Here is a 26683-nt window from a genome sequence, read left to right on the forward strand (position 1 = left end):
GGGCCCTTCAGCTTCCTGGCTGCCAGGATCCCAGCAGCATTCCTCTGCTATACCTTTCTTCCAAGATAGTCTGCCTTACCTCAGGCCCAGAGTGATGAAGTCAGCTAACCATATACTGAATGAACCTTTGAAATCATGAGCCACAAATACAATTTTCCTTCTCTAAGTTGTTCTTGTCCAATATTTTGGTCATAAGAGACTAACAGCTAACTAAAACAATGACATTCCTTACTTTAAAAACTTTAATTTCTAAATGCCTGGAATTGATTTTCATGAAAGAATCTTAGGCAATCATACACATTAGTGCAAAATCTAAAAATCTGACATATTTTAGTTTTCATCAAATTAAAATAGTGAAAATATAAAGGAACATTAATTTATTTTTATTTTTAAAATTTATTTATTTAATGGTACTAGGTATTAAATCCATGGGCGCTTAACTATTGAGTCACATTCCCAGCCCTTTTTATTTTTTTATTTTGAGGCAGAGTCTTACTAAATTGCTTAGAGCTTTGCTAAATTGCTGAAACTGGCTTTGAACTTGGGATCCTTCTGCCTTGGCCTCCAGAGCTTCTGGGATTACAGGAATGAGAATGCGTCACCATACCCAACTGGAATATTAACTTTAAATAAGAGATTGTATTAGACATTAAACAGCATCAACAAATGGCTGCATAAATATCTGAAATCACACCACTGACAAATAAAGAGCAATTAAATAAAAATTTAATTCACTATTTTCCATCAAATTGTTTTATTTGTAGAACAAGGCTATATTTGAAAAAAATTCCATGGTTAACCATTAAAAATCAATTCCTCTCATGATGCAAAGGACACAATAAATATAGCTCACTATAGACTGTCCATACTATGAAGTAAAGTAATAGCTCAGATGGTCCCTAAGTAATCATGTCTGACTTGAGAAAAAAGTACACTTTTTTGCAATCATTTCTCTTCCCTGATTATATTTATTTCAAGTTATGTTAAGGTTATATAATATCTTCTCTCCCTACAATTTTGTGAAATAAATGGTGGGTGAAGAGATAGAAAAATAGAAGGGAGAAAGAAGAAGAGTAAGTGGATGACTGGAAGGAGCCAGCCTTGAAGGACAATTCACAGATAATATATAAAGTAGATAAATTGTACACAATTAATTGAGAGCTCACTTTGGAGAGGAAGGTTTATTCTACAAATATCTTTCTAAGTGTCATACTCATTGAGCATTGTTAAAATGTTCCATGCATACTACATACACTTGCAAATTATGATTTCAAGGTCGATGAGCTGAGAAAGAAAAACTGTCTCACAAAACACAGAGCCAAAGCAGACTCTGAGAGGTTTAGAAAGCATTCTTCATGTCAGCTTGGAGTATTCTCCTAAGCAGGCTGTTGCTGGACTTATGAGAAATTGTAGCCTAACATATGGCACCTAATTTTGGTGGAGACAATTGAAACCAAAAATTGACATCAACCTATAAACTAAAGACAACATTACTTGTCCTACACCTTTGCTCTACAAAGCACATTATAAATGACATTTAATCAATCCTCAGATTTTGAATCTCTTTTTATAGAAATGTATAGTTCATTATAATTAATTCTAAAATACTATCTGCATGATAAGAAATATAAAAAGGATAAGGTATATCCCTAAAGTTTAAAAAGTGAATACTACCATTTTAAAGAAAATGCACATACCCCCAAAATAATAAAAATGTTTTAAAAAGTGCCAGGAGTTGTGGCACATGCCTGTAATCCCAGCGCTTGGGAGGCTGAGGCAGGAGGATCATGAGTTCAAAGTCAGCCTCAGCAACTTAGTGAGACACTCAGCAGTGAGAGTTTCTGCCTCTAAATAAAATATAAAATATGAAACAGGGCTGGAGATGTGGCTCAGCATTTGAGCACCCCTGGGTTCAATCCTCAGTATCAAAATAAATAAATAAATAAAAAGGTATTTAAACTGACACAAAATGTTAAGTATCCTAAGAATAGTGAGGAAGACAGTGAAAAAGAATGAATTAAACACATAGCAGAGATTTATATATATTTTAAAATGTAATCTGATGTTTTCCATACTCTCTTTGTTCACTGAAAGTTGGGGTGTCTATGATCTTTAGAAACCTTTATTTTTCCTAACACTAAATTCTAAGAATTTGAAGATTTCTAGTTCCAGCCAAAATGGAGTGACAGAGGCTAAATTTATCCTTCTTCCTAAAATTACCAAAAAACTAGACAAAATAACTTTTTTTAAAAGACACTGGGTATTAGAGCCATAATCACTGAGAGGGGAGAAACAAACTTAGTTTTTTTTGCTGTAGTGCAATAAAGGTTTCCTTGATGTAGTGCAATAAAAGGGAACCCAGAAAAAAACTGGAAGATTCTTTGAATTGAAGAGATGGATCTAACAGTCTGGGGAGACCAGAGACTAGAGTTCTCAGGGCAAAGTAACAGAGAGAAAGCAGAACAAAGTGGAACTCCAAAAATCTAAAGCATGCCCTATTTGGTATTTTGCTAAGCCAAGGTCAGTTTAAGAGTGTGGGGTAACTACCCAAGGCTGAAATAAAGGACCATCTTAAAGGATTTGAGGAAACAGTATCTGATGCTCTCATGAAGCCAGGAATAATGTTATGTTCCCAACAGCCAGACTGGAAAATGTCAACATTCATGTAGCATTTGGTAGAGGGCTCAGAAGGTCCTAACCTCGGTAGTACAGTATAAATAGCTCTAAATATTGCCCTGGTGCTGCCTTATAAATTTTAATAGCAAGACTGGGAAGGATGAAACTGAACTTAACTGATCCATAGAACAAAGCACAGGACTATCTACATTCTTCATTCCTTTTAGACCTTATTCTGTTATTCTCCTGGAACTTCCCAAAATCCTGTGAATCATGTTCTGTATAACAGATTGTTTTTAAAATGGCACCAAATAATCATATCTATGTCCCAATAAGCTTCCTTATGACTTTTTTTTGGCTAATAGTATGTAGTGGAAACCATGGTGTGTTGTTTCTGTGTCTTAACCTCAAGAGTTCTTGCTTGCTTCCACTCTCTCTTGAAACACTGCCACCACCACCATAAAGAACAGGCCTGGGACAGCCGATTGGAGGATGAGAGATCCTTTGGAGCAGAACCAGTTATTGAAGTAAGGCTATCATAGATCACCAAATAGCTAGCTTACAGTAGACATGCAAGTGTGTCTCATTTAAGAGAGATGGACAACTTAGGCAAGCTTAACTGAGATCAAAACAACTTCTCAACTGATCCACAGACAAGAAAGCAAAAGCAAATATCTGCTGTAAGTACAGGAAGCAGTGTAGTGGTTTGTTATGCAGAATTATTGTGGCAATAGAAAACATATACAGACTAACTAAATCAAGTCCCAACAGGACCTGTTTCCAAATCTCTCTTGTGAGGGAAAGTTTCCGGGACATTATAGGATAATGAGGCTGACTTGCCTAGAACTAACAGAGAACCCTTTAGGGGGTGCTGTTGCCTAACTTCATGTACCAGCTAAAGGATCAAGGTATTTTCTCTTGATAATTCCATTTTTCAAGAATTATAACATATTAATACTGGAAGAAATTTAATTAACTATTTATTCCAGCTCTTCCTTTTGCAGTAGAAGAAAATAATAGCAGAAAGGTCTTGACTGGCTGGAAGTCAGTGAATTATATACCAAGTGTCTAACCTGCTGGCATGAACAGCCTCTTCACTCTAAATTGTGCAAGAAGATTTAAAGCACATAAAAGGTACCTCTGTCTATTTTACTCAGTCAAGTATTTGTGATAATCAAGAATATAGTTAATAAAAATTATTCAGGACTCAGACACTAGAAATGAATACATATCTTTTCAATGTCATAATGAAGCACTAATTAACAAGTACACCAAGGGATTATTAAGTCTCTAGGATAATTTAACTAAGTATGATTTTGGTATTTAATATTTGATTAGAATCCAAACTCTTCAAAATTTACATACTAACTTATAACTTCCTATCTAGTAGAGAAGAACAAGTTATGGTTTTATTTCCCTGTATATTAGGCACCTCTGTATCTAATTTAGCAATCTTATTCTAGTATTCATTTTTTTAAAAATGCTTACAGGTAACCATTTCTCAAAAAGTTTTAAAATATTTTTTCCTATAAGTGTTTCCTTAATTAACTAAGGAGTCAAGCAAATCCTTGACATACGTTCATCCTATATTTGTATGAGTTGTGCATGTGTGTAATTTTTTTTTTTTTTGTATCAAGGATTAAACCCAGGCTTGTTTAACCACTAAGCCACACCCCCATTGCCACTGCACCCAGCAAGTCATGCATTTGATGATTTGAAAATTATACACTAAAACATCTACTATGTAATGAGGTTTAAACAGCAAAGAAACATAAGCATAGATATGAAGAATAGACTGAGGAAAAAAAAAAAAGAGAGTCCAGGCAAGAGACAGTATTAGTCTAAGATGATTAGAAAGAAGAATCAACAAAGCAAGAGATTTCATGGGAATAGAGGAGGTAGTATGGACAATGTCACTAAGATTACTGTCTGAAAACAAAGATCAAATCTTTATATTCCCAATTTAAAAGTGTTGATAAGTTCCTATGATATAAAGACCTTTATAAAATATTGTAGGGTAAAGAACATAGTAGGAACCAACTTCATACTTGATCATCTGCATTGGTGTGGACATATACAGAATCAAAATACTTCTTCAAATTCTTCAAAAAATTTTATATGGTCTCTAAAGGTACTATATCTTTGTTTATGGGGCAGATGTCTAGAATATTGTAGGTAGTGCCTGAGACATATAAATTATTTTGACTCAATCCCAAGTCTGACTGAAAATACCTAACAAGTTTCAGTATTTTATATATTATACTTTACATAAAGGAAAGTAGAATTTGACTGACTTGAGACTTCAATCTATGCTCTCTGCTAATAGCTAAATGATACTCAAGTTATTTTGTACTTATGTCTCAAGGTCTAGTATGCAAAAAAATAGTTGTCATTTTCCATGATGATAAACCACAAAAGAATTGAGAAATCTATTGACCTAGCTGGCACAGAACTCACTAGGAATAATATTCACACAGCCATCAAGTTTTGGAACAACTAATGTGTCAGTCAGAGTGATGATGTGTTTCATGCAGAGTGTAGAGACTTCAGAGGCTGCATTAGTATTCAGCAAACCCATAGTGTTTCCAAAGAGGAAAGGCACCTAAGCTTCATTTGAATTTTTAAAAAATTATTTAGTTTGAAATCATTTTGTCATTAGTCACAATAGCCTGAAGCAAAGAAACTGGTGGGATAGAGATGTGAGGTGGCAGATTCAAACATTACCAACAAATTAAAGCATCAACAGGAAAATAAGAGCAGATCCAAGCAATTTGTCAATCATGACTATGATCTGACACAATTTCTAAAGGAGTATTATCAAACTGCAAAAAAAAAAAAATTCATCTCAACTTATTACTCTAGCAGCAAGGAGATAAAGTGACTAAGATTAGATTTGCAGAATGCAAGAAGCTACTTTCATATTGCTTGCTTGAGAGCTAATGAAGTTTAATAAAATGTAATTTAACTCTCCTAAATTAAAAACTAACAAGGCTAATAATGAACAGGTTTATCTTCCAGAATATCAATGAGTCACATACAAAAAAAAATAAGAATCCAATAATGTAAAGACATTTATTCAAGGCCATTCAGACAGGATTTCAGGGGTAGCCACATATCTTATTTAATAAGAAAACAAACAAGTGTGATACATCAGCTAACACTAAACCCCAAAGTAATGATTTACTGAGCACTATCAACAGCAGTTCCAGAAAGTGCTACCATGTAGAAATGAAAAACATCACCTCCAAATAAACATAATAAATATTTCATAAATATTTACCAAGGGACTTCATCATATATTGAGCTCCAAATTGTAGAAATGAAAATGCTGAGTTCCCTATTTATTGTATTTCATTTCCTTCCAGTGTTAGCATTTAATTCACTGTTTGTATTTCCATAAGCTATAGAAATATTACTTTCAATATTAGGTGCTGAGATAAATTTATGTATTCAATTTGGAAATACCAAAAAAAGAGATCTTTAAAAATTCATTCATTTTGCCTTTACATATTTGGAGTTGAAAGTTTAAAACATTAGGATTCCTTTGAGATAGGAGATTTTGTGGCTAGTTTTGTTTCAGAGTAATTCCTAGTGTTTCTTTATATTTGTACATGCATTGTACACTAAATATGTGGTTCCAATGGGTGTAACTGCTTTGTTGGAGACTTCACTAGTTAGAACAGAAGTTCTCAGCTTGGTCAAGTAGATTTCTCTAGCACAGGAGCTACTTTCTCTAATGCTGCCAACAGAATCTTGGAAAAGGAAGAAGTCAAAGGAGACTCAACCTACTTTCTCTAAACCAAACCTTAAGATGAATGAATCCTTTCTACTAGATAAGGAAAAACAGTATTGTAGTCATGTGAAATATTTATAAGAAAAATTTGGAAGCTACTTAAAGACTCAAGTCTCAAGCCATATTTGCAAAACTTCATTCATTAGTTTCCAGTTTATTGCCAGAGATCCAGGGATCAGAAATTGAAAAACACTACTAAACTGTTAGATTACAGGCCCCCAAATCAGTCAGACCTAGATTCAAATGCTGAATTTGTTATTTACTTGCTGTTTTTAACCTCTTGAAGCTCAAAGATGGCTTGATACAGGATTAACAATGGGTTAATAATGGTACCTTCCTCAAAATGAATAAATAAGGTAATGAATAAATAAGTTAATGCATGTATAGCACTTAGCATAATGTCTACCATGTAGTCAATGTCAAATGAATATTAGAAAAAAATAATGAGGTCAAATAATAAGTCTCTGCCTCCAAAAGAAAAAGATACATCACTCAGAAATGAATCATTACAAGAAATGAAAGTTGAGGAGATACTTTTATATATCTATAAATTCTGATGATCATTTCTAATCATCAGAAAAGTAGATGAACACTGAAGTAAAAAATGTCTATGGTGAAGTTCAGTCAAGGAAAGGATGTTGCTGGCTGAAATGAAAAAGAAATACAAATAAATACAAAATTGAAATGAATATTGGTAGTAATATGAGAATTAACATTAGAGTTAATCCTATAACTTGTGCATAAAACAAATTAAAAGGATTTCAGGACAAAATAGCAATATCAAAAACTACAATGATAATGGCTGACTCCTGCTGAGTGTCACTAAGTTTACAGGTGACTTCTGCCCCTGTCACTAAGTTTACATGTTTCTAACTGAACTAAGTAAGACAACCATATGTCATGTTCCATGTACGAAAAACCATAACCACAATATTTCAACTTCTAAAATAAATGTGGTTGTGTTACTATATCACACAGATCCCTGTCTCTCTCTCTTTGGGACTTTTTCAACTATCAGTAAAATCTAGAAAGTGGTCATCAGAGAAACAGGAAAGACTGGAGAAACAGTTGTAATTTCACCCACGAGCTGATATTCATACCTTATGGTATGAAAAGCCATACCCAGAGCATTAGTTCACATTTACAACGTTGGCAACCCAGGCTGGCTGGACCACTTTCTTGATATAAATGAATATTAAAAAGAATTGTATCTGGATATATTGGTCTGGCACTACAGTATCCCTCTTTTTCCTTCACTTCTTATCCCAATTACTATCAGTAGTCGAAAGGACTTTTTGCACATATAATTTGGATATACGAAATGAGGTGATGAAGCCATTAGATGAGGAATAGCAGAAGGCAACAAATGTCAAAGAAGATGACAAATGAAAAGAGCAAAGTGTTTTAATCATTGCTATATATGGATTGAATACTGTTCTTCTCAAATCCATTTGAAGTTGCAACTCTGCATATCACTAATATTGGAGAGGACTTTGAAGGAGGTGGCTAAATTTAAATTAAGTCATGAAAATGAAGCTCTTGTTTGATAGAAACTTTGTCCTTACAAAAGAAGGAGAAATATCAGAGATATCTCTCTGTCCACGGTGTGAGGATGCAGTGGGGGCAGCCACCTGTAAGTCAGGACCAGATCCCCTATTAGAAACTGAAACCTGCCAAAACCTTGATCTTCAGCCTCTAGAATTGAGAAATGAATTTCTGTTTCTGAAATCACTCAGTTTAAGGGTATTTTATCACATCAGCCTGAACAGAGTAACAGAATCATCTAACATCATTAAAATTAAATTCAGAATGCAGATTTTAAACATTTTAAAATAGTAAATGTTACTATTTTCATGGGGAAAAAAATAAACAAAACCTGGATAACTTTGCAGCTCTCTTCCCTTTCAAAAACTTTGTTCTAATTTAGTCTATCATCCTTTTCTCCACCATGTGGGTATACTTTTATGGAAATTACAAAATCCTTGGTAGAGCCAAGATACAAGATATGCAGAGACACTGAGATGCTCTTGACAAGAATGACACGTTAAATTTCTTTTTCATATTTTAACCTGTCCTTGAGGAAAGAAAATGTTTTCATACCCACCAGGGGGCATCAATGTTCTCCTCCTAAATGGTCAATATTGCCTGGATATAACATTCCTCCACCAGTCTTTAGAATAATTTTTGGTCCCTCCTCACCCAGATCAGAGAAATACAGTTAATCAGAGCTTTTATTTAACTTTCTAGTTTGAACTTAGTTCTAGTTCTTTTTTAAATCAATCAACATTTTCCCCTCAATAGGTTCACCTCTTCAGATTATAACTCTATGTCTAACTAAGGATGTGTGTTGGATTTTACAACACATATTCATTTAAATATTTGAAAATATAATTGCTAACATAACTTTTAACCTTTCTTTGTCACATTTTACATTAAGACTATTTGAGTTCTTAATGGTGGAGTTAACATATATAGATATCTGAGAAAACAATGCAAAATAGTCTTACTACTATGCACAGTAGGGTGACTAAAGGTAATGATAAGATACAGACCTAAAGATACTGATGAAATGTGGCATATATACACAATGGAATATTACTCAGCAATAAAAGAGAATAAAATCATGGCATTTGCAGGTAAATGGATGGAGTTAGAGAAGATAATGCTAAGTGAAGTTAGCCAATCCCAAAAAACCAAATGTTGAATGTTTTCTCTGATGTAAGGAGCCTGATTCATAATGGGATAGGGAGAGGGAGCATGGGAGGAATAGATGAACTCTAGATAAGGCAGAGTTTTTGGAAGGGAAGGGAAGGCGCATGGAATTATAAATGATGGTGAAATTTGATGGTCATTATTATCCAAAGTACATGTATAAAGACACAAAATGGTGTGAATATACTTTGTATACAACCAGAGATATGAAAAATTGTGCTCTATATTTGTAATATGAACTGTAATGCATTCTGCTGTCATATAAAAAATACTGATAAAATACTTAAAAAGCTAGAAGGAAAGAGTTTGGTTGATTCTCTCATAAAGAAATGATAAATGTTTGGATAAATAGATATGTTTGCACTGACTTGAACATTACGCAATGTATATATGTATAAAAACTTTACATGATATCTCAAAATACATTTTTTATGTTTCATGCAAGTTAAAAATAAATTTAAAAAATAAAAATTAAATTTAAAAAGAAATCTTACTTGATTTTTAAATGCTAACTTTGGTGGCTAAATAAATTTCCCTCTAAAGCCTCCATATCACTCTATGAAAATGATTTGGTCAACATCACGATACTAAAAAAAAATATTCAAACTTATTATTTGAACAATGCTTCATTCTTAATGTAGACTTGATAGGATTTGATCATAATGAAATTGGGCTATGAAAAATAGCCTTCCAGAAAGATTCAGGTCTATGCCAACCCTATAGGAGGCTGGCATAGTAAAAGTCTGAGTCACAAAGTTTATCTGCTTCAGCAGACAGCAGGAGGAATGTCTAAAAGACAATCATTTATAAAGGTAGGTCCTCAGTATACTTCAGCTGGGGAAAAGAATTCACAGCTGAAACACTAGTAGACATATGTCCCTTTGTAAAAGCACAGCTATGCACTCAGTAAAGGGGTTTTTCACAACTTGAGAAGCTCACTGAATTTTTTTTCGAATTCTCGCCACTGTTTGTCTATTTAATCTAAACATTGATAATAAATAATCTCAGTTGATTTGTTTTTTAAAATAATTGTAGTTGGACACAATACCTTTATTTATTTATTTTTATGTGGTGCTGAGGATCGAACCCAGCGCCTCGCGCATACTAGGCGAGCACTCTACCACTGAGCCACAATCCTAGACCATCAATTGACTTATGTTTAAGGAAAAAAGCTCAAGTCTCAGGCTTCATCTTCTGTTGGAGCTTACTATCCAGATTAAGTGGGTAATAAAATATTCACAATTAATATCATAAGCAATATATTGTTTCACCCCTTCACTTACTCATTTAACAAATTTTTGTTGAGTGTCTAATTTTACTTCAAGTTATTTTTCTAGACTTGGAGGGTACAGAGGGGAGAAATATTATGGTCTTTGAAATTTTCTCCAGGAATTATAAAATATTATGGTAATCAATAGATGCCATAAAGGAAAGCAGGAGGAAGCAGGGAGTATATTACTTATCCTGAGAGCTGGGAAAGTCTCTTTGTGAGACTGACATTTGTGAAGATATGGATGTGGTAAGGTTCAATCTGGTAAAAGGGGATAAGTGGGAAAAGGAAAAAAGTGCCTCGTGGTAGAGGGAAAAATTTTTCAAAGACTTCTTTCAGTACCATAAACATAAAGAAGACCAAAAATTTTCCTTGTCAAGAAAAATTTGAGATCCTTTGAGTATGTCCTAAAATCTTTGCTTTCTCTCTTTACTCTTACTCTTCTCTTCAAATAAACAACTAAGACAATGTTTTACATTCTGTCCTAATGTAATTAAGATCTAATAGCTGTACTTTTCAGACAGAAATCTTGAATTATCATTAGTATCTCCACACTGCACTGAGCATTTAGGATAGGCCCAGCACTACTTTAATAAGTTTTACAAATAATCTCACCTGGTTCCTACAACATTCATGAGAAACTATTAATAGTCTCATTTTCTCAATCAGGACACTGAAGTCTAAAAAAGTTAAGTATCTCTCCCAGGGTAATCCAATCAAAATGCATTGGACTTGAATCCCAAATTCATACTCCTAAGCCACTTCAAGAGGTGGCTGGAAACTGCTAACACATATATTTAAGGGATTTTTTTAAGTCACAAGAATTTGTTTGAAATATGGCTGCAAAATTCCAAACTACGTGACATTTATAAACAGCATAGTTTCTCTGCCTTGAATATGATTTACATGTGTGTAAGATTTGAGTATAAGCCAAACACTGATACTAATTCTTTGTACCCCACAAAATTCCTCCTCTGATTAGATAATCCTTCCAGCTAGAATCTGGGAAAAGTGTTCTAGAGCTTTCCACTGATTATCTTTATTCTCATTCATAATATTCTTCCTACTCTGGTGCTTGTTGCCATGAAGTGCTTAGAGATTTTGTATGACAAATATTCTCTACATTTAAGGCTAAATATTTAAAAATAGGCCTACACTTCGATGGTTTATTTTACAGAACACTTTATTTTAACAACAAATGCAATTTAGTTGTTTTTTTCTAACTGAAAAACTTTCTCTTCAAGTTGTTTTCAAATGATTCAACACTCAAAACCTACATCTTCTGTATAGAAAACATTTTTATGATAGTCTTCTGCAAGAGAGGAACTGTTCCTTAACTTGCTTCCACAAATTCTCCCCTCAGTTTAAACAAAATGCTTAAAATGCTGTTTACATTTTACAGTTACATTTTGCTCTACAAAAGATATGGTAAAATTGATGGACACATCTCCTTGTACATAAGACACTGCAACTTTTCCTCTACTTGTATTACAAACAGTATCAACTTAAGCACTAGTTGGAAACTAGAGCTCTTAGATTCTTAAATGGTGAAATTTTCTATCAATAAATACATACATTAAGTTCAGCAATGCATGTGCCAAATGATGTACAAGGCATGGACACAAGAACATGCAGCAGAAGACTTGATAAGCCATCTATTTGTATAAACTCATATTTTTAAATCAATTCTTATCCCCAGTCTTTATACAAGGAAGCACAGTAAATTGCTCAGAAAGCAGAGGTTGAATTATCCTGTTAACACAATTCATTACAGATCTACTCCACCTACAGTAAAATAGTACATTAAGTCACTAGAACAAATTCACATTCTACTCTGACATTTCATAATGCTTATATTATCAAGTAGACAACCCTCTGAATAGCTGAAGTCATTTGGCTGTTCTCCAGAAAATAATTTTACTTGTCCTGAGGAGTAAGTCCCATGGTATGAGCTCTAATTTCCAAGGGGGCACTATCAAAACCATTCAACACTTCACAAGGCTCTCGTGCGGAAACAGCTGTTCATCTAAAGTGAAAAAATTTTAAAACTTTCTCGGAGCCCAGCTAATCTTCCTTGAGCTAGAAAATAAGGTATTAGACTATTTTGCATGTTTTACCACTTTATGACAAGAAAGCCAATTTTGCACTTCAGTAAAGGCAGATTGGAAATTTAGCATGAATTGAACCAGTAGCTGAGTTGCAATTTATGGCAAATGGCTCATCAGCACATTAATGTATACTGCCAAGATAACCACTTCAGCCAGGCAGGCCGGAAACTAGAAGACCCAAATATCTGATAGGCAGCAAGGAAAATGTGCCCTCCTTCAAAATCTATAAAACAAATCCTGAAGCCTAAAGCTGTCAAATATCATTATCCTTCATTATCATTTTTATATGGCAGAATTATTAGCTGTTAAAAAACTAAAGTCAGAACCAGAGATTCTGAATCAGGTAGATCAAGATTTGGACTCTGCTGAAAATTAGTTGTGTAACCTTGGGGAAGTTTGTTGGGCTATCATTGCTTCAAATTCCTCTGAGATAAAGTGAGGATAATGACAATAACTACTCCTTAGAGATACTAGTGGATACGAGTAGAGTGCTTAACACACCACTTAGCACATAGTCAATGATCAATACTTATTAAATATTATTATTGTGTTAACATTTCACAATCTATCATAGATAGTCCCTGTGGTATAAAATATTACTAAGGAAGTCTCCACTATTTCTAAACTCAGATATTCTCTGTATTTTTTTGTTAACAGAATTGGATATTAAAAGAAAACTGTAACTTTCCACCTCAGCAAACGTTGGAAATATATGGTAACCAATGCATTGTGCCCTGTTAAAAATTCATCTTATTTATTATTCCTCGGTGGAGATAATCAGCTTCATTCCTTGAAGCAATGCTAATAACTAGCTAAAACCCAAGCTGCCGAGATCTGCCAATTGTAAGAAGAGATCACAAAGGGCTCCCATTTAAAAGTTTCCATTGGATTGATGGATGCTTCAAGAAAGGCATAAAACCAAGACTCTTAGGGATATTATTGTATTTGCACCATCTTAAAATATAGCATACAAAAATTTCTTTCAGATTTTAAATAAGAAAAACATCAACTTCTAAAACTTCTCAAATATTTGACCCCTTCCACCTACTATTCTCTATCAGTACCAGTGTGGAAAAATTATCTACAATTATTGTTTTCACTTATGGACGGCATTTTTTCTTTCAATCATTTTCAATTCCTCTCCAATCCTTCCTTTGAAATTTTTGTGGCTTATTCCAACTGGCACTTTTTAAAATCTGCAACTTATATACGATCTCAGTAGCATCCAGCACTGTTGATCACTCCTTCCTTGCTTTTAAACATTTCCCCATAATTCCACATAACAGTAATGTTCCATTTACCTTTTTCAGTCTCTAGTGTGGGATGCTCTTCCTTTGTCTAATCTTAAAATGTTAACTTCCCATGACGTTGGTACTCAATCATCTAAGTTTTCTCAATCTTCAGTGAATGAGCCTATCCAGTTGCTTTAATTATAATCTTTATATCAGTCATAAAATTTACGTCTACTTTCTCCAAATTTTTTTTAGAACTCTAAACCCATATTCAGCAGGACATAATTCAGGTGTGCCAAAAGCATACCAAACTTTTAACTTATTCATTTACTTATCTATCCATTGACAGATTCAATGTGCAACCAATATTGAAAGTCTATTTATGTTCTAGGCATTATTCTTGGCTCTGATGATATGAAATTGAGGAACAGAAAACAGTTCCTATTCCTTTAGAATTGACATTCTGTCACCAAAGGATGTTCTAGTGATAGGAGCTTGACTAGGATAGAAGAGATGGTTTGACCAGAGTGCAAGAATTAGAAAAATACTGCAAAATTTCACTTTTATATGCATTCTAAAAACATGGAATTCATAGATGATGCAGAGAATTGAAAGGTGGTTACCAGGTTGGAGGAGGGGGGGGGGAGTAAGGGCATGATGCTCCAAAGGTACAACGTTTCAGTTATGTAGGATCAATAAGTTCTAAAGATCAAATGTATAGGATAATGACTATAGTTGATAATAATGTGCTAATACTTGAAATTTTCTGAGAGAGAAGACTTTGTTCTCTGACCACATATACACCAAAAGAAAAAAGAAATCAAGTAACTTTGTGAAAATATTAATGAAGTGACTAGTAATTAGTTCAGTATATGTATATCAAAATATTACACTGTACACCTTAAATTTATTAGATTTTAATAAAAAATTATGCCCAAGTGAAATTAATCAGTGGGAGACAAGAGCTGGTAAGCTAGTACCCCAACTTTTTGCCACCTAATGGTCAATTTTGAGGCTCATTCCTCATATGCTGGAGTTTCTAGTAAAATGAGGACACAATGATAAAACTGCACATTAGTGATACTGGATCACCTTTATTCCCTTCTCTCACTTGTTCCATATTACTTCTTGGGATCACCTCAAAAACAAATTGTTTGCCAGAAAAATACTTGCAACAGAGTCAGCTTTGGGGGCAACCCAAATGAAAACATCTGGATTCTAACCAGGATGTCTTGGTTAAATTCTACCAGTGTGAGCCATATTCCCTTGCCTCTGGGTCTCAGCACATTTCTCTTCTTACTCTCTGTTTACCACCATCTTCTTTGCCTTCCTTTTATATCTTCTAAGATAGAATCTAAACACTTCTTCCTCTGAGAAATTTAACCTGACACTCCACCACCTTCATAGACACTGCAATCAGGACTCTGATATCATCACACAGCATCCTAATGTTTTCTGTATCCTGGCACTTAGCATGCTGTGTCAGCACCCTCCCCAACAGCGAGTTTCTTTAGGGCTATGTGGTGCCTTATTGTTTCCTTTCCTCATCAACTAGCACAGTACCAAACACTAGGAAACATTCAATAAAAATAAGTCAAATGAAGAAATAATAAATAGATTATGAGTAAACTGTACTAAAATAAATCAACAACAAAATCATCCCCTCTTGTACACTCAAAACAGCAAAAATGAGTTTCACACAATGTGTCTCAGGAGATATGTAGTTGGCAAAGCAATATAGCCAAAAGCAGCACATTTAAATCCACTTGAAAACCAGATGACAGTCATTTATTCTATCCAGATTATACTTCCTAGGCCACTACACTAGTTAATGGACTGTTTAATGAGTCAATCCTGGAATTTTAACTGATAACTGGAATGAAATGCTTTTCCTCTCCTGTGTCATACATCTGCCTGTTGATAAGTATTGCAACTGAGCATTAGAGGGTCCCTTCTGGATAAACCTCCACATTCCCCTTGCCCTTTGGTGCCACTCAGGAAAGGTACAAGACCCACAAGCACCAACCTGCCTCTCCAAGAGCAAATGATGAGAATGAGTCTCTTCTTCAAACTGCTTGGAACATGTAGCCAGTGGCTGCAATAGCTTGTTTAACAAGACTGATTTTTTTTCCCCTCTCAATCATAGTTCTAAAGCTATCGTTTATTGAAAAGCTGATTTTCAAAGCACACACTAGAACAGCTTTTCTGTACAGCTGCAATGCTATTTAAATCTTCCATGAATATCTCCACAAATCCAAGAAAATTCTAAGCTGAAATACTGCTCTTAGAGAGGACATAGTAAAATAAGCCCCTATGGGAGAAAATTTCAGGAAGTGAAATCTGGTTGTTAATTTTAACACTAAAATTATAAAATCAGGCATATGACTTCTACTCTTCTGAGCTAGAAGAACACCTGAAAGCACTGTTCAGAAAGTCAGCCTTCACAATTTCATTAGAGTCTGGTGGACATTAGCAGTCAACCTCAAAGTCATTTCTTAAGAGACCCCAGAAATGTGTGAATAAATGCCTCATTTTCTACTATGATGAGGTTAGAAGTGGATGAAAAAAATAAACAGTAAAAAGCAATGCTTTGGAAATGCTAAGTGGATCAGTGGGAGGCAACACCATCCTTGGGAAGAGCTAATGACTGAACCCAAGTGTCTGTTCCACAGTAAACCTCAAATCCTTATCTCCAGCACTATTCTGGGGGAAAAAAAAAATCCCAGTAGCCCACTGATGATTCTGGTACAACTCTGACATGATGCTTCCATCTCTTGTAACCAGCCATATCCTCCTCCTACAGTGATCAAGCAGTCCCCCAGCAACCCTTTAAGAGGCCTTTACAGCATTCTGTAATGCAGACACTTCTTTGAATCTCATCGAAGTGGAGACTTTTCAGCTACATGGCAAACTGCATTTCCTTCATTTAAGACATTCAACTTCAGTCAAATGACCTACCAAATGAAATTATATTGAATGTGAGTCACCATGATAAATACTTTGGAGCTATTCATTTGGAGGCTGTTGATGAAAACAAGAGGACCACAACTATGAAAGGTCTCAAAAATCACTGACCAAAGAAAAGGCATTATGAGAATGGTCTTGCAACGCCCTCATCAAGTATTGTTTAGTCTTACAGTTTATTTTTGCTAACTCTTAGCTCTCAGTATAATAGGGTCTCTGAACTAGGGCTATGTGAATGCTTGCTAAATTATTGATTTACTCCTAATAAAGAAAAGCCACAGTATTCCATGGATATGACAGAATGAGTTTAAGACACAGGTAAGGTAAAGGGTTTCTACAGCCTCAGTGCCTGGCACAAATTAGGCACTCAACAAATATTTGTTGATTGAATGGATAAATGAAAATGTATAAGCCTGAGTATGAGACCCTGAGTTTTTCGAGAGCACTGAAAGTTTCACAAAATGTCTAAAATCGTCATTTTATCACAAAGAATAAATAAAAAACTCAGCAGAGCCAAATTTTTTTTTGAATTGAATCCATATTCTAAAGAATGTGCAATTAATAAATAAACATATAATGCCATTTGGCATTCGAGTTGTACTGTGGAAGCCTGCTGGTCCCTTGGTTTTAAAATACTTTTCTAGAACACTAAAATCAGAACTCTTTTTCTCATGTTGTTCTTTCCTTTGTTTCCGTAGGAAACAGTGACTTCCAGGCATCCAAGATGACACAACATAGATTGCCAAATTGCATGCCACCCTGCAGTTGCCAAGGAGATAATGTATGTCATTCCTACAAATAACATGTTGCTCATGCCTTCATTTCCTTTATCTAGCTTTTTAAGATATTTATTTCGCCCGAACTGAATTCAGATAATGTTCACCATGAACTGATGGAAACATTCCTTTTTAAAAATTTTGTTTACCCCATTTGCCCAAAGCACTTGATCACATCACACACTGTCTGTGGAAGGTCTGAGCATATTTTATGCCGATTTTAGAACCAGTGATTCAGCAGTTTTCACTGAAAAAAAAAATGCATCCTGAATTCTGTCTGCTTGTGTTCTAAGTAAAGGTCCAATTAAACCCACACCTGGCACTAACATATTCCAGTTTGAAATGGCCTACCACAAAAGCAGCTGCACTCAGTTGAATTTAAATGGGAAGGAAGGGAAGAAGGAGGCAAAGGAGGGAAAGAAGAATGGAAGGAAAGCAGGAAGAAAAGGAGGAAAGGAGGGAAACTCATATTTACTGAACACCTGCAGTGTTTCAGATTAAACTTCTGCAAGATGAACAAAGAGAATTGGGAAGTTTTAAGACTCTTGATGATATCAACCCATTAGCAAGAGGCGGAGTCAGTATTTGAATGAATGTCTGACTTAAAAACAGGTGTGTCTCAGTTATCTAGAGCTACAAACCAAATAATCTCCAAACAGTGGGCACAACTACAATCATTTGAATATCATCTTTCATGGGTTCAGCAGTTGACTGGACTCAGCTAGAGAGTTCTCACTCAGGATGTCTAGTGTGGTTTCAGTCAGAGATGCTGACACTGGGGTCACCATGAAGACACCTTCACTCACATGACTTGTGGTTCATGCTGGGGCTGTCAGTTGGAATACACTGCTGCATACTGGAAATAGCACCAAGCAAGTGGCAATTAGAAGGGGTCATTTCACAGAGCCCACTTGGAGCTGTATTCTTGTCATCTCACTCTATCACCTATGGTCAATATATCAAGAGACATGTGAATAATGTTTCTAGCTTTTCTGCATTTTTAAAAATTGTTCTAATAATGAACATAAAGAGGCCTCCACCATGAACTCTGTCAGCTGAACTGAAACAGCCAGAAGATCTCAATTGAACATCCAATCTGTACTTTAACCATTAAAACAACCACATTTGCTTATGCTTCGAAAATCTATCAAACTATTATCCCAAGTAAAGAGACCATCGGCCAGAAAATAGGATATTAATGACATGAAGAAAGAACACAGGGGAGTAAACACAATAATCCGATTGTAGAGAACATTCAAACTAGGGAAGAACATTAGGGTGAGCTAGTAAAAGAAAAGCAAAAAACTGCATCTCAATATTTGCATAGCTCAGAGTATGATTGTGCTCACTGTACTGTGCTGGTAGATTGGCCTGAAATAAGCATATATAATGTTTTATTTCATGTAGCAATTTCTGAGATGAACAGCTCTATAATGAATTAGGCTGCTCTACACAGTGCTAAATCAGGCCTATCAAGCAGAGCACCACAATCCAAGCAACAGTGCTCTCTCCGGAATGTAACACTGGGCTTCGTATTGCTCTCCTCCTAATGTAAGTCCAGCAGATATTCTCCTTCAGGCCAACAATTATGATTTCACTTTAGGATATATTCCATTGCTGATTTATGGAATAGACCTAAATGGAAGGGCTTAGATGATGTATAAGGCAGATTCCAGCAGGTAGAAGAAAGGACATGTTATTCAAGATTTCTCTTCTCACTTTTGTATTTATGAAATCACTCTACTTGTTTCCACTGCAAATTTTACTTACTTCTTCCTCTCCCCTCCCTCCACTTTTTTCTTTTTTTCCAAAATGAGGAATACAGTTTAACAAAAAGTCCCTGAGAGGGGCCGGGGTTGTGGCTCAGTGGTAGCGCACTTGCCTGGCATGTGTGAGGCACTGGGTTCAATCCTCAGCAACACACATAAATAAATAAAAATAAAGGTCTACCAACAACTAAAAAAAAAATCATAAAAAAGTCCCTGAGAATAAAGCAACAGCACTTATTTATGTTACATTACAAAACAGTTGGCCTGTGCCTTGCACAACTATTGCAGCACAATAAAGATCTGAAATCCTTCTCATTTCTCTCTCTCTCTTCCCCCTCTCCTCCCTCCCTACCCCCCCTCTCTCTCTCTTCATTTTCATGTGCATGTTTTGGAACTGGAAAACTTCATAATGCTTGATTTCTGGAACTGTGAGTATCTAGTCAAGCTTAATGGCTACAAAATGATTGGACCGCAATCAGGAAGTTAGTTGTAGACAATAATTATCTAAAATTGTCTCATGAGATTCTGAAATCCTCTATTAATTGTCATTTTAACCATTAACCCCATGAAAGCATGCCTAAATTACAATTATATATGCCTAGATTACTATTTGGGGTTAAATGCTTTAGCAAATTTTCAACTCTAGAAAAATAGAGGCTTTTAAATTTTCCCCTGAGAGAGTGACTATCTAATCCACCGTTCAAGCCAGGGTACTTCTGTCCACAACAAATGCTGAACTGGGTAGGCCACAAGGACAGTGGTCACAAACTTGGGCAATCACAGGCAAACAATGAAAAAAATCAACCTATTCATTGTATGTTAGTTAACAATTTTTTTTTCAATTATTTAGAAATCTGAAGATCATATAAAAAATGTATTTTCCATTAAGAAATGGTGATTTTTAAGTCTTGCCATATTTGATCTCGATGATACACTGATACACTGGTTTACAAACATTTGCAGTAATGACTCTGATAAAGTAAATTTGACTATGTTACAAAGCTAATATTATACAATGCTAACATTATACAATGTTAACATTATACAACCTTACTATTATGCATTGCAAAGGTACAAAAATAAATAATTTATTTCATTTTGAAAGACAAATGTAATTCATAAATAAACACTGTGGGGAAAATAAGTTAAAAGAAAAATAAATACTGAAAGCTACTCAAGGAGGGGGTTTACTTTTTAATTAACAGAAAACAAACATGGTTCATTATATAAAAATCTCATTCTATTCTTATAAATTGCTATGGGATACTAAAATAACTTTCTGTCAGCAGATCATGTCCCCATTGACCATAATCTATTTAAGTCCCCAAATGTTCTATGGATAATAGGTAACCTCCTTGGTGCCATTTTTAGATCAGCCCATTGGCAAACATTAGACAGACAGCATGTTAATATTTTCCAGGATCAGCTAAGGCTTTAGCAAAGTGGGTTTCTTGCTTGCAGATATAGCAATACTAAGCTAAGCACAAGGGAGAGTGGCTGTTGAAGCTCAGAATCTATACAAACCTCTACTGCTTCAAATCAAAATAAAATAAAATACATGCAACAAAGAAACATAAACAAAACATTCCTACAGAGAACATTCAGACACCCAGGCAAGGATTTGCTCTGGCAGCTCCAAGCTGAGGAATGGAGCTCCACAGTTTTCGTATTCTCAGTTCAAACCAACAACCTTGCCTTAGAAATAAATAAACTAGTTTAAAAACCTCAGTCATTATCATCAGTGGGACAATTTCTTTTTTAAAATTATTTTACTATCAAAAATAAAACACCTGATAAAAATCAAAATGAGGTCTCATCTTTATTTCTAAAGATCATATTCCACCTATTCTTTTTTAGCCATTTTTACCAGCACTAATGGCTTTTTCACATAGTTCAACCTAAAAAAAAAAAAAAAAAAAAAAGGTTTATCTCAAAACAAACCATAGGCTCATTTCTTTAAGAAATGAAGGTCAAGTGTCCAATCCATGCTGTCTACTTGCAACTGTCCCCCCCTTTTTTAAATTGTTGATAGATCTTTATTTATATGTGGTGCTGAGAATCCAACCCAGTGCCTCACACATGCCAGGCAAGTGTGCTACCGCTGAGCCACAGAACAGCCCCCTCTCCCCAATTTTTAAAGTTAAGGCTGCTCTAAGAAAATAACAATAAAGTTAATAAATGATTGCCCAGTTCTTGCTTACTCCCTGGAGAAGCACCCTTTAAGCTCCACACAGGAACTCCCTTTCCCACCTTCTAAGTAGTATGCCCTTATTAGAGCTCCTCCAAACACCCAGCTCTCAGAAGAATCTTCTAGACTCTGCCTTCAAACAGAACCATGGAATATGTACTAGCGTTCCAGGTAGAACCTGACCACCAGAGGTGAGCACTACTGTCACCTTCCATCAAGGACCCAACTGTACAGGGAAATGGAGGTAATCCACACAATAAAACTAAGGGTCACCGGCACAGCAATGATAGACAGGAATAGTACTTGCTCCATAGGGTTCCAAAGAAATCAAGGGGATTGGGATTAACAGAAGAGATATGCATGCTTTCTTCAGTTTCCCCAAGTCCTGAGTGGGTCTCAGAAAGCAAAATTAACAGTACAGGAATGGATATGTGGGAGTTTCCTATGATATTGTTGTTATTTAGGACTTTTCAGTTATAATTAATATTTTTTCAGAAACCACATGGCATTACTTTTCTCTTTCACTCACTGACATAGTCAATGAATATTGGGTATCAGGGTCTGCACTAAACTCTGGTCTTAAAGCTCATATTTTCAAAATGCTTCCTTTTTAAATCTGCCCAATAGACTCACCCCAATTGTTCATATATATATACTCATGGTTTGTAAACTAGAAACAATAATATATCCATTTTGTTTATGAAGAGTTGACTTTCTCCTCTTTGAATCTGAGGTTTATTTTAGCTAACCCACTCCCAAAAGAAACAGAAAGGGAAAAAGAGAAGTTAGACTGAGAAGAAAAATTCACTGGACTATATTGTTTGAGAACATTGAAACTAGAATGGATATAGAAATCCCCATACAAACCATCTATATGATAGTAGCAAATTTATAAAACTTAAAATCAAAGCTTAAGTGTTATAAATTGAAAGAGAAAAGAATGTTATAGAATAAGTAAGAAGAAGGTGAAAATTCAGGAGCACTAAAGAGGGCAGCAAAAGACAGTTTGGAAAAGCATATGGTATATTATTCAAGAAAAGGATCTAGGCAGGATAAATATCTTGTGGAATTAGAAATACCAGATAATATTAAGGAATGCATTTTATACCTTACAATCTAAATGGAAAGTGATCTCTTCTTAAAATTGTGGGGAAATTGACAAAAATACATAATAATTTTCTTTTACCAAAGACATTTTTTTTTCTTACATAATGTCCTCTAATTCATTTAAGTGAAATGAAATAAGTCAAACCCAAACTGATGTTTCTTGAAACTGCTAAATCATCTGAGGCTGAGCAAAAAGCTGGAAATTTAGCGATGTATATTATGTTGTGGGAAAATTAGCTCCTCAAAATAGCAAAGGGAAAATTGGCAGCTTAGTCAAATAAACCAGAAGGAATGAATAATTTTACTCGGTAGCTTAGGGACTAGAACTTGCTGGAAAATATAACTAAATGTTGAGGGAAGATGTTTAAAGGAGTTGTATATTTTTGAAGTTGATTTTTTTCCATTCCAAAAAGAAGCACTGGCTCACTCACATTGTTGACATAGATGGAAAAAGATCAAATAAATAAAAATTTTGAAAGACCTTTTAAAAACATTTAATAATAAAACTTTACCAATGGAAAGGTATGGTTCATTCACAATTGCTATCTCTGACAAAACAATCAATATTTCAGCTACATGAAGACTGAAATCAAGAAGTAGGTATTTCTTTATCATCTGCTACATTCTTAAGAAATTTGTGCCGGGTATGCTGGGGAAGTAATAAAGTAAATGGAAAAATAAAAATTCCAATAATATGCTAGTAGTTTATAAATTATATCGTAATTCTAAAATAATCCATAAGCTAGTCCATAATATCATAAGTCAACTAATGATATTTACAGTGAGTAGCTGACTTATTTGACTTTCTTCATGTGCTGATTATCAATAAAACACCTCATACAACTCTGAGTTTTTCCACCAGCCCCCACACCATAAAGGTCAGTACATTTCTTTACAATGTCCCTTGGTCCTCATAGGACATTTGTTCCTCTTAATTACTCACTATATTCTGTCACCTTTATAGTATAAATTCCATTAGGGCAAAAATTGCCTCTTTAACTTCTTTAAAATGTTTCTTGCAACATTTAAAATGATTCTTTTGAATGTTTGTTATAAAACAAAAGCTTAAGTGATATATTAATGCATGTAAAGTAGGTTATTGGTTTTTTTTTTTTCTTTTTTGGTACCAGGGATTGAACTCAGGAATACTTAACCACTGAGCCACATCCCCAGACTTATTTTGTATTTTATTTAGAGACAGGGTCTCACTGAGGTGCTTAGTGCCTTGTGGTTGCTGAGGCTGGCTTTGAATTTATGATCCTCCTTTCTCAGCCTCCCGAACTGCTGGGATTATAGGCATGTGCCACTGTGCCCAGCTAAAGTTGGTTATTCTAAATCAAAATTAAGAGTAATACTTTTTCAAGGTTTTAATTAAAATGTCAAAAAAATATGGAAAAAATGGATTGGTTAATCTACAGTTTGTTACATGACTGTATTAAATTTATAGTTTTTAGCCTCAACAAAATCCACATATATTTTATGCTAAGCTGGAGATTTAGAGTATATTAATTTCCTGTGACTTTGCTAAACTACTGGCTAAAGGATGTGACTTGCTTATAAATGGGATAGAATTTCCAAGTACAGCTTTTAATTTCAACATGTGAACATTATGACAACCTTTTGAAAAATTGGGGATGGGTTTGGAAGTGTATGCACCAGGAGGTTGGGAAGAGGTCAGCAGTGATGAGAGGCAGGAGTTTGTACTGGTTTTTGAACATACATTTGGATGCAGACTATCTGAATTTAAATCTTGGCTCTGTCACTTAGCAGCTGTGTGACTTTGGGCAAATCACTTAGACCTTTTGGGGCTTCAATTTCCTCATCTATAAAAAGGATTGCTGTGAAGATTATGAGTTAATATATATAAAATGCTTAAAATACTTTATGACATGTGGTTAGTGCATCAGTTGATGGATTTGCTGCTGTTGGAGCAGTATGGAATTTTGCTGTATAGAAGAGCATAAAATAACCTGAATATTTAATGGTATCTGATTTAATGACTCCAGAAAGAACTACCTTCCTTCTAATCAGCTCTTGATATAATAAGTATACTAAACTATATACATGTTAAAGAGTAAATCTGCATTAATTTACAGAGTGGATGAGTTAGTAGTGACACTGATTGTTTAAATTAGAAGGGAATCTATTGTCTTGCTTAACTTCCTCCTTTAATAGATGGAGAAATGGAAAAGAAAGTATTGGGTTGTGAGATCAAAGCTGCACTGGAGAAATGAGAAAAGAGACAAAAATCCCTTAATGTCTGCCTGCAGTTATTTCTAGGTGAGAGGCAGCACCATGCATCTAAAAGCATCCAGCTTTCTGATGCCAAACGGAGAGGGCTCAAATCCAACTCTACCATTTACTACACATATGATCTAGGCAACTTACCAAAATGCTTCACTGAGGCTCAGTTTTCTCAGCCATTAAATTATGTGCATAACAATACACAACTCATCATAAGATTTGTTGTCAAGGTTAGAGACAACACATGTGAAGCAAAAACTAGCACAATACATACCATATAGTACTTATGCAATAAATGGGCATTCTCATATGATGGTGATCATGGTGACATGGACCTTCTCAAATTTTATATTAAATATGCTTCACAGCCCTCTTCATTGCCATAATATTTATAAATAGAGTACATGAAAATACATGAACAAATTTTTTATTAATCTATGTCATCTATATCTGTATCTATACCACAAATGCTCACACTCATTATTCTTGATTGAAAAGTTGTCTTACTTCTTCCTTAAACCCTAGCTAATATAACCAGTCTTACTAAGGCAGCATTAAATTTATGGCATTGTGCCCTCTAAAAAAGGAAATAGGCTATCTTCAATTATGATGCTAATCTTGTTATTTTTCTTTCCATGGGACATTATTACCAATAATTACCAAAATATGCATAATAAAGTTTCAATAAGCTACTAAAATTGACTGCTTCTTCCTCTTGTTATTTTGAATGATATCCCATCACTTGTCACTTTTTGCATTTCAAAGACTAATTTGATGTCTCAGCTTAATTCTAATTCATCATTACCACCTTTATCTCTTCAGCACAATATTAGCTTATTTGTCATTATTTTTTAAATTAATTATTCAATGTCTATCTTCCCCACTACCTTCATAGTAGTGAACACAAGAACAATATTTCCAAACTAATGATTATAGGTATTCCATAAATACCCTATAATTTCAATAGATTCCAGGATGTAACTGAATATAGACATCAGTGTTAACAGATCTAAGGTAGCAGTAAAATTTAAGGTGAGTTCACACTAGTATAAGGATATTAAAATTATTCTAAAAATGACACTTGGACTGTACATTTCGATACTAAATATAGTCATTCACAAAATAATAGCCTGTCTCTGTCACTAGACTAAATTCATACATTTTGTCTTCTTCGAATCTTCAGTGCCTTGCTTAGTGACTGGTGCACAATAGCTGCCTGGTAGATGCTTGTATACTGTCTAGCTGAGATTTGCTGTCATGCATTAGCATATCATATCTATGCACCTTCAAAAAATAACCAAACTAACATAAAAATGATTGAAGATGAAACATAATTGGTATTCGTGACACTTAAATCATACAGTTTAATAATTGTGCAATTAAACAATCACTCATTGCCTAAAGAGCATTACTAACTACAGAACATTCTGTACTTAAAATGGTATGAGTTTGGGGAGGTACTTATTTATATAAGATTTAAAGAATGTCATTAAACTTCTGTCACAGCACACCTAAATGTCAAATGAACTGACAGTACCGCTTCATGTCCTTTTTCAAACTGCCATGGAAAGAGACTATAAAGTAAGTTAAGAAATGAAAGAAATAAGAACCCATGGAAAAGTAAGTTGTTGTTTTGTTTTGCATGTAAGCTTAATCTATTTAAATACTAGCATTTCTAAGAGCAGTTTTGAGAATGATTGAAGTAAAAATCTGAAACTGACCTAGTTTGTACACCCTTTAGCAATGGAGTGAAGCATGCAGGGAAATCATTGTATTTAATATTTCATATCTGTGAAAGTGGTATGACTAAGATGATAAAAAGACAATAAAATGATCTTTTCTTATAATGCACAAGCTACACGTGTAGATTTGTCAAGGTTATTCATTTTGCTTTATTTTCAGTG

At 34.6% G+C, this 26683-nt stretch overlaps 1 protein-coding gene across 1 annotated transcript in view; it reads right to left on the minus strand.

Annotated features, from left to right (window-relative positions):
* The window catches only part of Gabra4 (gamma-aminobutyric acid type A receptor subunit alpha4), a 70639-nt gene that overhangs the window by 10049 nt on the left and 33907 nt on the right, over window positions 1–26683 (minus strand). The gene's annotated exons all lie outside the window — the stretch shown is intronic.

Source organism: Marmota monax, unplaced genomic scaffold, assembly GCF_021218885.2.
Source record: "Marmota monax isolate L192 unplaced genomic scaffold, Marmota_monax_Labrador192_F-V1.1 WCK01_AAM20220418_F8-fsc00025, whole genome shotgun sequence".
NCBI lineage: Eukaryota > Metazoa > Chordata > Mammalia > Rodentia > Sciuridae > Marmota > Marmota monax.